Consider the following 14,150-nt stretch of genomic DNA (forward strand, 5'->3'; position numbering starts at 1 on the left):
CCACACCAAGCCCTGTCTGGACCCTGGTGTGGGAGACCCCAAACCTGGAGAGGGGCTGACGTCTGGGTCTGGACTGGAACCGCTGACTGGAGCTGAATCCGACGACGGTGGAGCGAACTGCTCTGGCTCCGGATTAGAGCCGCTGACCGGCGCTGGATCAGGCACCGGTGGAGCGGACTGCTCTGGCTCCGGAGTGGAGCAGCTGACCGGAGCTGGATCAGGCACCGGTGGAGCGGACTGCTCTGGCTCCGGAGTGGAGCTGCTGACCGGAGCTGGACTGGACCCCGGTGAAGCGGATTGCTCTGGCTCCGGAGTGGAGCAGCTGACCGGAGCTGAACTGGGCACCGGTGGAGCGGGCTGCTCTGGCTCCGGAGTGGAGCAGCTGACCGGTACCGGACCAGGCACCGGTGGAACAGGCACGGGCCAGACTGGACACACGCACCACTGGCTTGATGCGAGGAGCAGGAACAGGCCGGGCCGGACTGGCGACGCGCACCACTGGCTTGGTGCGTGGAGCAGGAACAGGCCGGACCGGGCTGGCGACGCGCCCCACTGGCTTGGTGCGAGGGGCAGGAACAGGCCGGGCCAGGCTGGCGACGCGCACCACTGGCTTGGTGCGTGGAGCAGGAACAGGCCGGGGCGGGCTGGTGACGCGCACCACTGGCTTGGTGCGTGGAGCAGGAACAGGCCGGGCCGGGCTGGTGACGCGCACCACTGTCTTGGTGCGAGGTGCAGGAACAGGCCGGGCCCGGCTGGCGACGCGCACCACTGGCTTGGTGCGAGGGGCAGGAACAGGCCGGGCCGGGCTGGCGACGCGCACCACTGGCTTGGTGCGAGGGGCAGGAACAGGCCGGGCCGGGCTGGCGACGCGCACCAATGGCTTGGTGCGAGGGGCAGGAACAGGCCGGGCCAGGCTGGCGACGCGCACCACTGGCTTGGTGCATGGAGCAGGAACAGGCCGGGCCGGGCTGGTGACGCGCACCACTGGCTTGGTGCGAGGGACAGGAACAGGTCGGACGGGGCTGGCAACGCGCACCACTGGCTTGGTGCGAGGGGCAGGAACAGGCCGGACTTGGCTGGTGACGCGCACCACTGGCTTGGTGCGAGGGGCAGGAACAGGCCGGACTTGGCTGGTGACGCGCACCACTGGCTTGGTGCGAGGGGCAGGAACAGGCCGGGCCGGACTGGCGACGCGAACCACTGGCTTGCTGCGAGGGGCAGGAACAGGCCGGGCCGGGCTGGCAACGCGCCCCACTGGCTTGGTGCGAGGGGCAGGAACAGGCCGGGCCAGGCTGGCGACGCGCACCACTGGCTTGGTGCGTGGAGCAGGAACAGGCCGGGGCGGGCTTGTGACGCGCACCACTGGCTTGGTGCGAGGGACAGGAACAGGTCGGACGGGGCTGGCAACGCGCACCACTGGCTTGGTGCGAGGGGCAGGAACAGGCCGGACTTGGCTGGTGACGCGCACCACTGGCTTGGTGCGAGGGGCAGGAACAGGCCGGACTTGGCTGGTGACGCGCACCACTGGCTTGGTGCGAGGGGCAGGAACAGGCCGGGCCGGACTGGCGACGCGAACCACTGGCTTGCTGCGAGGGGCAGGAACAGGCCGGGCCGGGCTGGCAACGCGCCCCACTGGCTTGGTGCGAGGGGCAGGAACAGGCCGGGCCAGGCTGGCGACGCGCACCACTGGCTTGGTGCGTGGAGCAGGAACAGGCCGGGGCGGGCTTGTGACGCGCACCACTGGCTTGGTGCGTGGAGCAGGAACAGGCCGGGCCGGGCTGGTGACGCGCACCACTGTCTTGGTGCGAGGTGCAGGAACAGGCCGGGCCGGGCTGGCGACGCGCACCACTGGCTTGGTGCGAGGGGCAGGAACAGGCCGGGCCGGGCTGGCGACGCGCACCAATGGCTTGGTGCGAGGGGCAGGAACAGGCCGGGCCAGGCTGGCGACTCGCACCACTGGCTTGGTGCATGGAGCAGGAACAGGCCGGGCCGGGCTGGTGACGCGCACCACTGGCTTGGTGCGTGGAGCAGGAACAGGCCGGGCCGGGCTGGCGACGCGCACCACTGGCTTGGTGCGAGGGACAGGAACAGGTCGGACGGGGCTGGCAACGCGCACCACTGGCTTGGTGCGAGGGGCAGGAACAGGCCGGACTTGGCTGGTGACGCGCACCACTGGCTTGGTGCGAGGGGCAGGAACAGGCCGGGCCGGGCTGGCGACGCGAACCACTGGCTTGCTGCGAGGGGCAGGAACAGGCCGGGCCGGGCTGGCAACGCGCACCACTGCCTCTGTGCGGGGAACAGGAACGGGTCGGGCCGTACTGGGAACACGCACCACTGTCTTAGTGCGGGATGCAGGAACGGGCCGGACCGGACTAGCGACACGCACCACTTGCTTGGTGCGAGGAGCGGGACTGGGTTCCTTTATTAACCCCCGCTCCTTCTGCTGCCTAACCTGCTCCTCTCGCCGTGCCTCTACACTTTCCTTCTCCCTTTTAGCCTCCTGCAGCACCTCCCTCTGATCGAATAACTCCTGCTCCCTCTGAAGCAATAGCCCCCATAACATGGTGGCCTCCTCTAATAACCTGCAGATTCGCCCTTTAACGGCCTCCTGCTGCCTCGTCGTCCACACCGGGTGCCCCCCCCCAAAATGTTATTGGGGTTGCCTCTCGGGTCTCCGTCGTCGGCACTGTTGGCGCCGTTTCTCCTCTCTATAACGGGCCTCCATTGTCTCCTCCCAAGGACGGCGATCCATCCCAGCCTGAATATCCTCCCAAGTCCAGGATCCCTTACCATCCAGGATCTCCTCCCAGGTCCAGGCTGTCTGCTCCTGGACACGCTGCTTGGTCCTCGTTTGGTGGGATCTTCTGTCACGTTCTTTTACAGACGGGTCAGACCAAGGCGCAGCGTGATATGCATACATGTTTATTTGGAACGAATAAACAAGCGACAAAACAACAAACTAAACGAAACCTGAAGTCCACGGTACACAAACAACATACCTCACACGGAACAAGATCCCACAACTAACTAGTGCCAAATGGCTGCCTAAGTATGGTCCCCAATCAGAGACAACGAGCGACAACTGCCTCTGATTGGAAACCACACCGGCCAACATAGAAATAGACATACTAGTTTCTACAATATAGAACTAACACAACAAGGAATACACACATCCTGACTCAACATACAAGCGTCCCCTGAGTCAGGGCGTGGCACTGTCATAGTTGACGTGTACCTATCATGAAAATTACAGGCCTCTCTCATCTTTTTAAGTGGGAGAACTTGCACAATTGGTGGCTGACTAAATACAATTTTTCCCCACTGTATATTGGATCATCAGATCATGATATTTTCCTCTTTCACAGTGACGCTTGGTGATATTGAGGGGGGAGAGTGTTGGAAAGATTTTTCAAATACTGTGAGGAACTATCATTCGCAATGGATGTAAAAAAAATACAGACTATTGACTTCCTTTAAAAGTTTTGAGCTTATGCCGCGACCGTTTGTGGTAGATGGTGGCAGATTGTAGAAGTACAAAAAAATTATGCACTCACTAACTGAGTCAATATCACTATGAGGTGCCTCATCAGACTCACTCAGTCATCATGAAAATGTAGCAGAATAATGAAAGTCTGAGGTCTTATTATAAGTGGCCAAACATTTGCACACATATCAGTAGAATGATAAGTCTCTAAAAAAGTGTTTACTTCATTTTATTAAAAAAATGTCATTGGATGTACGTGATTTTGGCATGTCCCACACACTGCTCTGCTTACTACAGTGTGTGTAATAAGTGGTTAAATGATACTAAATCCCCCCCAAAAATTCATGATTTTACTGTCCACAATAAGTTATTTGATAAAACAAGTAATTTTGATAATGTATATTGTATTTACATAATCATATTGAACATTTTGCATGTGTCCCTGAAATTGCTGTCCACCTTGTCATTATGGGGTAACTGCCCCTTTATGAAACCCACTGATGTTTTCAGTGACATCACTACGAGCATTTTGTCTTTCTTCAATGAAGGCTGAAGCAGTGTCTAGTTGCAGAGTAAGTATTTACACTTATGTTTCATAATTTTCATCATATGATGTGTGTAGTTGGATGTTGTCAAGCTTAACATGTCCACTCTGTCATAGTGAAATATCAATTGATAGAAAAACCTATCAGAACTTTGAAATATATTTGTAAAACAGTACACAGTCAGCTTGCTAACTGTAGTATGTTGCTAAGTGAAGGTCCACCATGTGCTCATTAAATGCTAACATTAGCCAAAAATGTCCACCCTGTCATTGTCCACCCTGTCAGCAAGCCTTCCATGACAGGGTGGACATGGTTCATGACAGGAAGGACATGTGCATAGTTTAGGCCACATACTGATAATGTTACACATATTACAACAGCTATTACACACATTTTATAACAGTACATGCTATACATAGTAAGAATGGACAATATGGACAAATTTTTTGGCGATATCGGTATCAGCAAACCTAGTTTGATAATGCAAGCCTAGTTTACCGGGACTGCCAATTAAAGTGTGTAAGGGAACATTTTGAATCGTCTTTTTCAAGGAATGAGATCAAAAGGAGCTGAGATAGCAAGGAGATATCGGGAACGTCGTGATGCTGACCCAGACAGAAGAAGAAAGTACCTTGAGAAAGAAAGGGTCAAATGGAAAAAAGACAGAGAGACTGGAAAGAAGAAGGGTGTCAATGAGCTCAGTGAGAGAGAGAAGAGGGCAAAAAGAAAGAAATGGAGAGAGGCAAAAAGTCAAGCCAGAGCCAGAAACAGGGCCAGTGCCATAAAAGGCACTATGAGAATCCACCAAGCTATCAGTCTGACACCCGGCCAAATGAAATGCAGAGACGTTTCATGTCTGTGTAAAAGGGAGGAAGGTGTTTTGGACTGCCCCTGCTTTAACCTTCAAGAGGTCACTCTAGCTAATGTTCCTGTTTCATCTGACAAGTCCCCAGCATGTGGAAAGACACCAGATAATCCTAGGAGACCAGAAATTATTGAGGTAAAGCACATTGGAGAGTGGTGCGTCGTTAATTATGACAATGAAGCATACCCAGGTATCATCATGGATGCAAAAGGGCACAGTGTGAAAGTTAAGTGTATGCAACGCCATGGCATAAACAAGTTCAAATGGCCAAGTCTTCAGGACGACATCTGTTGGTACCATGACTGGCAGGTACTTTGCCTAATACCAGAACCACAGGCTCTGAACAAGCGCTCTGTACAGATTGAAGTGTCTGCATGGAAGTATGTGGAACAGCAACTGCAGAACTGAGCCATGTCTCTGCAGAAAGGGAGAGACTGTTTGGAGATGCGTCCAAGTGATCTTTCTGTAATATTCTGTTTTTTCAAATCAACTGTTCTCCACTTAAAAAACATTTTTCTTCTTGTTCTACAGTTGAATGTTTGAATTTCACTGTGCAGAATGATGTACAGAGTTCAACGCTAGAAGGCCACATTCATGTCTCATTTTGGGCATCTTTATTCAGTGGCTGCATGCAGGTAGAGTGGATCAAAAACAGTCTGTTCAACTTGTAATTTCCCCCTACATGGGAAAAGGCATTTTTTACATCATTTTCTTGCATTGTTCCTTGCATTTATGAGGCCATTCAATGACATTTCACAACGTGTCCACTCTGTCATGCCCAGGGTCCACCCTGTCATGTCACTGTCCACCCTGTTATTTTCATGTTCTATGAAAATAAACAAATTATTTTCACAAGTTAGCAAAATCTTTTGTGTGATTCCTTTATAAACAAATGACAAGGGGGAGTTAGAACGCTGATCTATCGGTAGTCTAAACTGTGGCACAAATTGACTATCTTTTTGTAAATTAATAGAGGTGTGAATTTGCTGCCGGTGGTCCTGGAGTTGAGAGATAACTTGGGTAAATACAATGGCGCAATTACACTTGACATGTGGACTGACGATTTTCGAAAAATAGGCGGGGTGGGCTTTTGGTTTCTCTCCCTCTAAAATACAAATAAATCATTCTAAATAACAAACTGGCTTTATTTACCACAGTGTGAAATAGTGATAGCCCCTCTATATAAAGTGAGTTTCTGAAACACGGAGTCCTTCTTTGCTGCTGTGAAGAACAAACTGAATGAAAGAGAGTCCAGCGAGGATTTGTCAGCATAAAGCTGAGTGACTCACTCATTCGTGGCTTTGGATCAAAATAAATAGGTACCAACATTCTTTCTGATAGTCTTTAATAAAGAAATGTTTTGACCAAGTTGATCTGCTCATGCTGTGTGTGTTCAATTATTTGTAACATTTTGGTTACAATGAAGAATGTAAATGAAATAAATTATATTTATAATGAATAATCAGATGCGTGTTGCAAGCTTGTCATTTTTCCTTATTTTTTTATTTTTTTGTAAGATTTTAATTTATCTTTTTAGACAATACAAAACATACACATACAAACGACAACTACATCACACCTGACCAGACCGACCTGCTCACACCCCCATCTCCAGCACCCACATCACTCTCCGCCACATGGCCTCAAACTGCACCATTTTGTTTCTCTCCGTTGCCCACACGCACTTTCAACATTTGGATAATAAAGCATTTAAAGGCTGACATTGGTTGATATTAACACTTCTGACAGCCAAACTTATAACTCCACCCATAACTTTTTTACTTTTTAACATTCCCAGAAGGCATGGATTATTATAACCTAATAAAAAATGAACCTGGTAATCTAATTGAAGGATTACATTATACTATTCCAGGTATTCCTTAAAGAGGTAGGGTTTCAAGTGTCTCCGGAAGGTGGTCAGTGACTCCGCAGTCCTGGCATCATGGGGGAGCTTGTTCCACCATTGGGGTGCCAGAGCAGCAAATAGCTTTGACTGGGCTGAGCGGGAACTGTGCTTCCGTAGAGGTAGGGGAGCTAGCAGGCCAGAGGTGGATGAACGCAGTGCCCTCGTTTGGGTGTAGGGTCTGATCAGAACCTGAAGGTAAAGAGGTGCTTTCCCCTCACAGCTCCGTAGGCAAGCACCATGGTCATGTAGTAGATGCGAGCCTCAACTGAAAGCCAGTGGAGTGTGCGGAGGAGCGGGGTGACATGAGAGAACTTGGGAAGGTCGAACACCAGACGGGCTGCAGCGTTCTGGATAAGTTGTAGGGGTTTAGTGGCACAGGCAGGGAGCCCAGCCAACAGCGAGTTGCAGTAATTCAGACGGGAGATGACAAGTGCCTGGATTAGGAACTGTGCCGCTTTCTGTGTAAGGTAGGGTCGTACTCTGCGAATGTTGTAGAGCATGAACCTGCAGGATCGGGTCACTGCTTTGATGTTAGCGGAGAACGACAGGGTGTTGTCCAGGGTCACGCCAAGTTTCTTTGCACTCTGGGAGGAGGACACAATGGAGTTGTCAACCATGATGGCGAGATCATGGCGCGGGCAGTCCTTCCCCGGGAGGAAGAGCAGCTCCATCTTGCCGAGATTCAGCTTGAGGTGGTGATCCGACATCCACACTGATATGTCTGCCAGACATGCAGAGATGCAATTCACCACCTGGTTATCAGAAAGGGGAAAGGAGAAGATTAATTGTGTGTTGTCTGCGTAGCAATGATAGGAGTGACCATGTGATGATATGACAGAGCCAAGTGACTTGGTGTATAGAGAGAATAGGAGAGGGCCTAGAACTGAGCCCTGTGGGACACCAGTGGTGAGAGCATGTGGTGCGGAGACAGATTCTCACCACGCCACCTGGTAGGAGCGACCTGTCAGGTAGGATGCAATCCAAGAGTGAGCAGCGCCAGAGATGCCCAACTCGGAGAGGGTGGAGAGGAGGATCTGATGGTTCACAGTATCAAATGCAGCGGATAGGTCTAGAAGGATAAGAGCAGAGGAGAGAGAGTTAGCTTTAGCAGTGCGGAGAGCCTCCGTGACACAGAGAAGAGCAGTCTGGCTGGTTTGGATCAAGAAGGTAATTCTGAGAGAGATAGCAGGAGAGTTGGCTAGAGACGGCAGAAGAAGATGAAGGTCTCCGGAAATGGTCTGGAGAAGAGAGGAGGGGATAGGGTCAAGCGGGCAGGTTGTTGGGCGGCCGGCCGTCACAAGTCACAAGATTTCATCTGGAGAGAGAGGGGAGAAAGAAGTCAAAGCATAGGATAGGGCAGTGTGAGCAGGACCAGCGGTGTCATTTGACTTAATAAATGAGAACCGGATGTCGTCAACCTTCTTTTCAAAATGGTTGACGAAGTCATCCACAGAGAGGGAGAAGGGAGGGGGAGGAGAAGGAGGATTCAGCAGGGAGGAGAAGGTGGCAAAGAGCTTCCTAGGGTTAGAGGCAGATAAATTTAGAGTGGTAGACATTTTGAGTGGTAGAAAGTGGCTTTGGCAGCGGAAACAGAGGAAGAGAATGTAGAGAGGAGGGAGTGAAAAGATGACAGGTCCGCAGGGAGTCTAGTTTTCCTCCATTTCTGCTCGGCTGCCCGGAGCCCTCTTCTGTGAGCTCGCAATGAGTCGTCAAGCCACGGAGAAGGAGGGGAGGACCGAGCCGGCCGGGAGGATAGGGGACATAGAGAGTCAAAAGATGCAGAAAGGGAGGAGAGGAGCTTTGAGGAGGCAGAATCAGGAGATCGGAGGGAGAAGGATTTAGCAGAGGGAAGAGATGATAGGATGGAAGCGGAGAGAGTAGCGGGAGAGAGAGAGCGAAGGTTGTGACGGCACATTACCATCTGAGTAGGGGCAGAGTGAGTAGTGTTGGAGGAGAGCGAGAGAGAAAAGGATACAAAGTAGTGGTCGGAGACTTGGAGGGGAGTTTCAGCGAGATTAGTAGAAGAACAGCATCTAGTAAAGATGAGGTCAAGCATATTGCCTGCCTTGTGAGTAGGGGTTGACGGTGAGAGGGTGAGGTCAAAAGAGGAAAGAAGTGGAAAGAAGGAGGAAGAGAGAAATGAGTCAAAGGCAGACGTAGGAAGGTTAAAGTCACCCAGAACTGTAAGGGGTGAGCCATCCTCAGGAAAGGAACTTATCAAGGCGTCAAGTTCATTGAAGAACTCTCCAAGGGAACCTGGAGGGCTATAAATGTCAAGGATGTTAAGCTTGAATGGGCTAGTGACTGTGACAGCATGGAATTCAAATGAGGAGATAGACAGATGGGTCAGGGGAAAAAGAGAGAATGTCCACTTGGGAGAGATGAGGATTCCTGTGCCACCGCCACGCTGACCAGATGCTCTCGGGGTATGCGAAAACACATGGTTAGACGAGGAAAGAGCAGAAGGAGTAGCAGTGTTTTCTGTGGTAATCCATGTTTCCGTCAGCGCCATGAAGTCGAGGGACTGGAGGGTAGCATAGGCTGAGATGAACTCTGCCTTGTTGGCCGGAGAACGGCAGTTCCAGAGGCTCCCAGAGACCTGGAACTCCACGTGGGTCGTGCGCGCAGGGACCACCAGATTAGAACTTGCAATGTATTTGATGTTTAAGAACTCTAAAGTTTTACATTTCTAACTCCAAACCTCATTCAACCGCAAAATGTCGGATAAAGTATATACTGTACAGTATTTGTTCATCAACATCTTTATGCTTTCATTAATAAAATAATTAGAAAAATCCAGATGTTTATTTCAACTACTGTACATCTCAGCTACATTTTAGTTGCACTTCCCCCCAGCTCCACGACCACGGGTAAAACCTTGCTGAGATGATCAATGTATTTGTTGCATTGTTATATCGTCAGTTTCTCATGCCAAAACATCTTGATGGCTTCACCAGTTCATCTTTGCTTGTAGGCTTGACAGAGTTACAGATGAATGTTTTCAGTTGATGCCAAAAAAGTTAAATCAGGAGACCTATATGTAGAGATGAAAAAAAGATTTGTAGATATACTGTAGGCCTAACGTAGGCGAGGTGAGTCTCACGAGTGTTGAGTAATGTGCCGGCCTTTCCGGCAGTCTTTCTGGTTTTTACACGCGTTAGAACCCATGTATATTAGTTAATTTACACCACCAACTACTGTACATACATATCTGATAGGGTCCATTATCTGCTACCTGTACATTAACCTTCAAAATTTGATGTTTGGAGAAACGTGGATAAACGTCTAATTCTGCGGTGAGACTGTGAGAACTTGTTGTGTTATGGCGTGCAAACAGTTTGTGTAGGGGTGCGAGTGACACATTATCTCTGTCAGATTTGTCTTTCTAGTAATTTCTCTAGCAATTTTCAGTTCCCCAAACTAAAAATAAACAGAGAAGTTGAATCAGAATCGTACTGAGCTCTCTCTACCATCTCTTTCTTTTTCCCTCCTCTCTCCTCACTCATTCTGTCTTCCTCTCCCCTCCTTCTCACTTTAACCCTTCTCCCTCCATTGTCTCGCTCTTCTTCCCTCTATTTCACTTTCCCTCTCCCTCTCTCACTGGTTTGCACATTACATAATACAATGCCAGCTCTTGTATAACTAGATTGATATTTGAGGGCACTCATACTTGAGAAACTCACCTTTTTGTTGTAGTACACAGGCCTTGCTCTACCAACTATGGGGGGCTTGTAGTACCTACCATGCCCAAGTGAGGGCACCACATCTATACATAATTGAGGACTGCATCAACTGTGTGTGTGTGTGTGTGTGTGTGTGTGTGTGTGTGTGTGTGTGTGTGTGTGTGTGTGTGTGTGTGTGTGTGTGTGTGTGTGTGTGCGTGCGTGCGTGCGTGCAAATAACTTCCTTGATTGCTGTTGCATAGCAGAGTTGACAAAGGGGTAATTGTGGAGTTGTGACCTCCGTAAAGCTGCTGTTTGGGCCGCTTAGAGCCAGGGAGTTATCCAAAGCCCCAACACCTATCACATGCTCTCAGGAATGCTAGAGCACACACATACACACACACACACACACACACACACACACACACACACACAGGTACACACACACACACTTTTAACTTATGCACTCCTCTTCATCCCTCTGTTTCCTTTTTCCTGATCTCTGTCTTATTCACACTTTTTCTCCTCATTTCACCTCTCCCTCTCTTTTTCGCTCTCTCTCTCACTTACCTTATCTGTTTTTGTTGTCTCTCATTATCATCGCCTGTTTATTCAACCTTTTTCTTCCTCTATCTGTACTTAGATGATTATTCCTATCTATTCCTATCCATGTCTATCGACTTCAGTTCTTGTCAGTTATTTTTGTGTGACTGCTGACAGAGCCAAACAGTCTGCAGGACGGAAGTGGAGCTGAGCTGAATGGACTTCTACAATACAGGTTTCACCGTCGAGCTTTGCTGAGGTGTTACAGTAATATAAAAGAAACTATAGTCCTGTGTGGCTCAGTTGGCAGAGCATGGCACTTGCAATGCCAAGGCTAATGGGGTTAACTCCTGCTGAGGCCACCCATACTAAAAATGTATGTACACAAGACATGGATGAAAAGCGTCTGCTAGATGGCATATATTATATTAGAAACGGATCGGCCATATGGCAGTTCGGGCAAATGCCAGATGGGCAGATCCATCTTTAGCCCAGTTGGCCTGTCTAAATTGATGTTGTTTTTTTGTGCAGAGTGATCATTATTTGGCTAATAATGGGGGAAATTGGGCTGGTGTGGGGCCTTGTGGAGAAAAAAAAATGTGTGTCAATTTCTGGTCCTGCAATGAAATACAAAGGAGGGAAAGTGGCTTAGGGGTGTTACGGTGACCATATTACCGCCACACCGGCAGTCACGAGTCATGACAGCAGTCAAATTCCACGTGACCGTTTAGGTAATTAGGCTTCTCCAAGCTCTGATGGTGCTGATGGTCATTAGGAGCCTACCAAACTTGCTAACTGCCTGGTACTCAGCACTCTATTGTCCCTCTAATCACTCTGACATCAATGCAAATGTATTTGAAAATCTAATCAAACACTTAATAAGAGCCCATGAGCTCATGTTGCTCAACATTTCTATAGGCTATGTAATTGCGTGAGAAAACAGAGTGATGGCCTCTATTAAAAAGAGGATCCCATAAGCTTTCTATAGGCTAGGCCTAATATGTTTATTTCTCAACTTTTCTAATATTAAGCACATTGCTTCTCTTTACAACAGGAGTATTTCCTACCTGGCTGGCATGAAAATGAACCACGGGAAAAGCGTCCTAAATTCGCTATTTAAGTGCATAGATGACATGTATTTTTTTCCCGCTGCCCCTGTTTCGAGACAGGTGCATGATAATGGTCCATTCTAAATCAAAACAAATTTCACACATATATTATTTAGTATATGTAAAGACAAGATTAAATCAAGAATAGTGTGATGGGTGACAATATTAGCCTCTCTCTTGTGAATGATATATTATCACTTGTGAATGATGCCAAGCTTAAGACAAGAAACAGCACATGCTTTTTTTTTGCGACTTTTTCAAATCATAGTTGCAAACCTCATGTAGCCTAGCCCATAGGCCTATATGTTTAGATACGGTTTGTATCACAACTAAAGTGGACAAATAACTTCTTAAATTGAAGCATATTAATCCACTTTACAAAGGGTGTAGAGCCTAACTGGCATACATATGCATCGCGTGAGTTTCAAGTTTGGGGAAGATAATTTTCACCATGAAAATGCACCTTTATAATAAAAGCATTACATGCATTGTCGCATTTGTGGTCACTTTTGATAATGGTGTTTTCCTGCTAATGGAACATTCGCGCTTATAGTCTACTGCCTTGTGCGCATTGCTGCTCTTATAATGTAAAGAAATAGCCTAATAGTTTCTCAAAATGTTAAGCTAAATGTTCTCATCTGTTGCGTCAGGGCTCGTTGCTTAAAACAGTTTTTTTTATGCTAGTGGTTGTATTAATTTGGGCTCTATCGCATCACACAACTGTCCAATTACACCATCGTACTTCAGCTACGTTCAGGATTTTTGCCAAGATTACACAACATTTCAAATTTTTTACTTTCTTTGAGAACGAAAACAAAGGGAGTACCTAATATACACACACACACAGCTTTTGAGCCTCATCTCGAGCCTCACCTCGCTTTGGTGCTATTTTCATAAGTATGTGGTGAATTTGAAAAACTCTTAGTGCAAAACTCCAAACTGGTAACACTTGTAAGGTAGCAAGTCTTTATTCAAAACCTTTTATTGTGCATTTATTTTGTTTGGAGACATCTTTCACCACACAACCGTTGATCCAAATCATGTTTACTGTGAAATACCATGAGAAGAACATTGATTTAATCACCAAACACAACACAATGATATCTTCTCAATTTACACTGAACAAAAATATAAACGCAATATGTAAAGTGTTCACTTCATGTGTCAGCATGATAATGCACGGCCCCATGTCTCAAGGATCTGTACACAATTCCTGGAAGCTGAAAATGTCCCAGTTCTTCCATGGCCTGCATACTCACCAGACATGTCACCCATTGAGCATGTTTGAGATGCTCTGGATCGACGTTTACGACAGCGTGTTCCAGTTCCCGCCAATATCCAGCAACTTCGCTTCGGTAACGTAACAAAATGTGGAAAAAGTCAAGGGGTCTGAATACTTTCCGAATGCACTGTATGTGAAAAACCGAACATGCCCCCAAAGACGCTCCTCGCTGTCGTTTTTACTTTTACAGGTTCACTTTACGTGCTTGTTTGGGAAACACTTAAAAAGTTGGATCGTAAAAAACAATGCATCTGGTACGACCATCGTAATGCTTAAAGCGGTAATCAGCAGTAGAAACAATAACAAAGCGGTTATTATCACCCCCTGGTTGGTAAAAAGCTGAGGGATGGGGCTGGAGAAATGATACCACTTAAATTCATAGACAGAACTATGTATGCAAGGACTGACCATCCATGATAACAAAATTATGGTTTTAACCATTTTGAGGTTATTTAGCTTAAAACGCTCGGTTGCACATTGGAGAGTTTCAAAGGACATGTCATATGCTCATAGGTCCGTGGACAGAGCTCAGTTTTGATATCATATCTAATTATTGATGTAGGTTATAGGCTCATCAGATATGTCCAGATCCTGAAATAGGCAAAACTAGGAACTGTTCTCCATGGGTCATGACCACTGTATACGGTGTACATGTAATTTTACAGAAAATTCACTGTGCAAATTTAAAGTGATTAAATTCTCTCAAACTAACAAATTCTTGTAAAATTACAGTAATAATCTCATTTTTCCCCCT

The sequence above is a fragment of the Coregonus lavaretus genome (genome assembly GCF_964263955.1).
Source record: "Coregonus lavaretus genome assembly, chromosome: 14".
In the NCBI taxonomy this organism is placed as follows: domain Eukaryota; kingdom Metazoa; phylum Chordata; class Actinopteri; order Salmoniformes; family Salmonidae; genus Coregonus; species Coregonus lavaretus.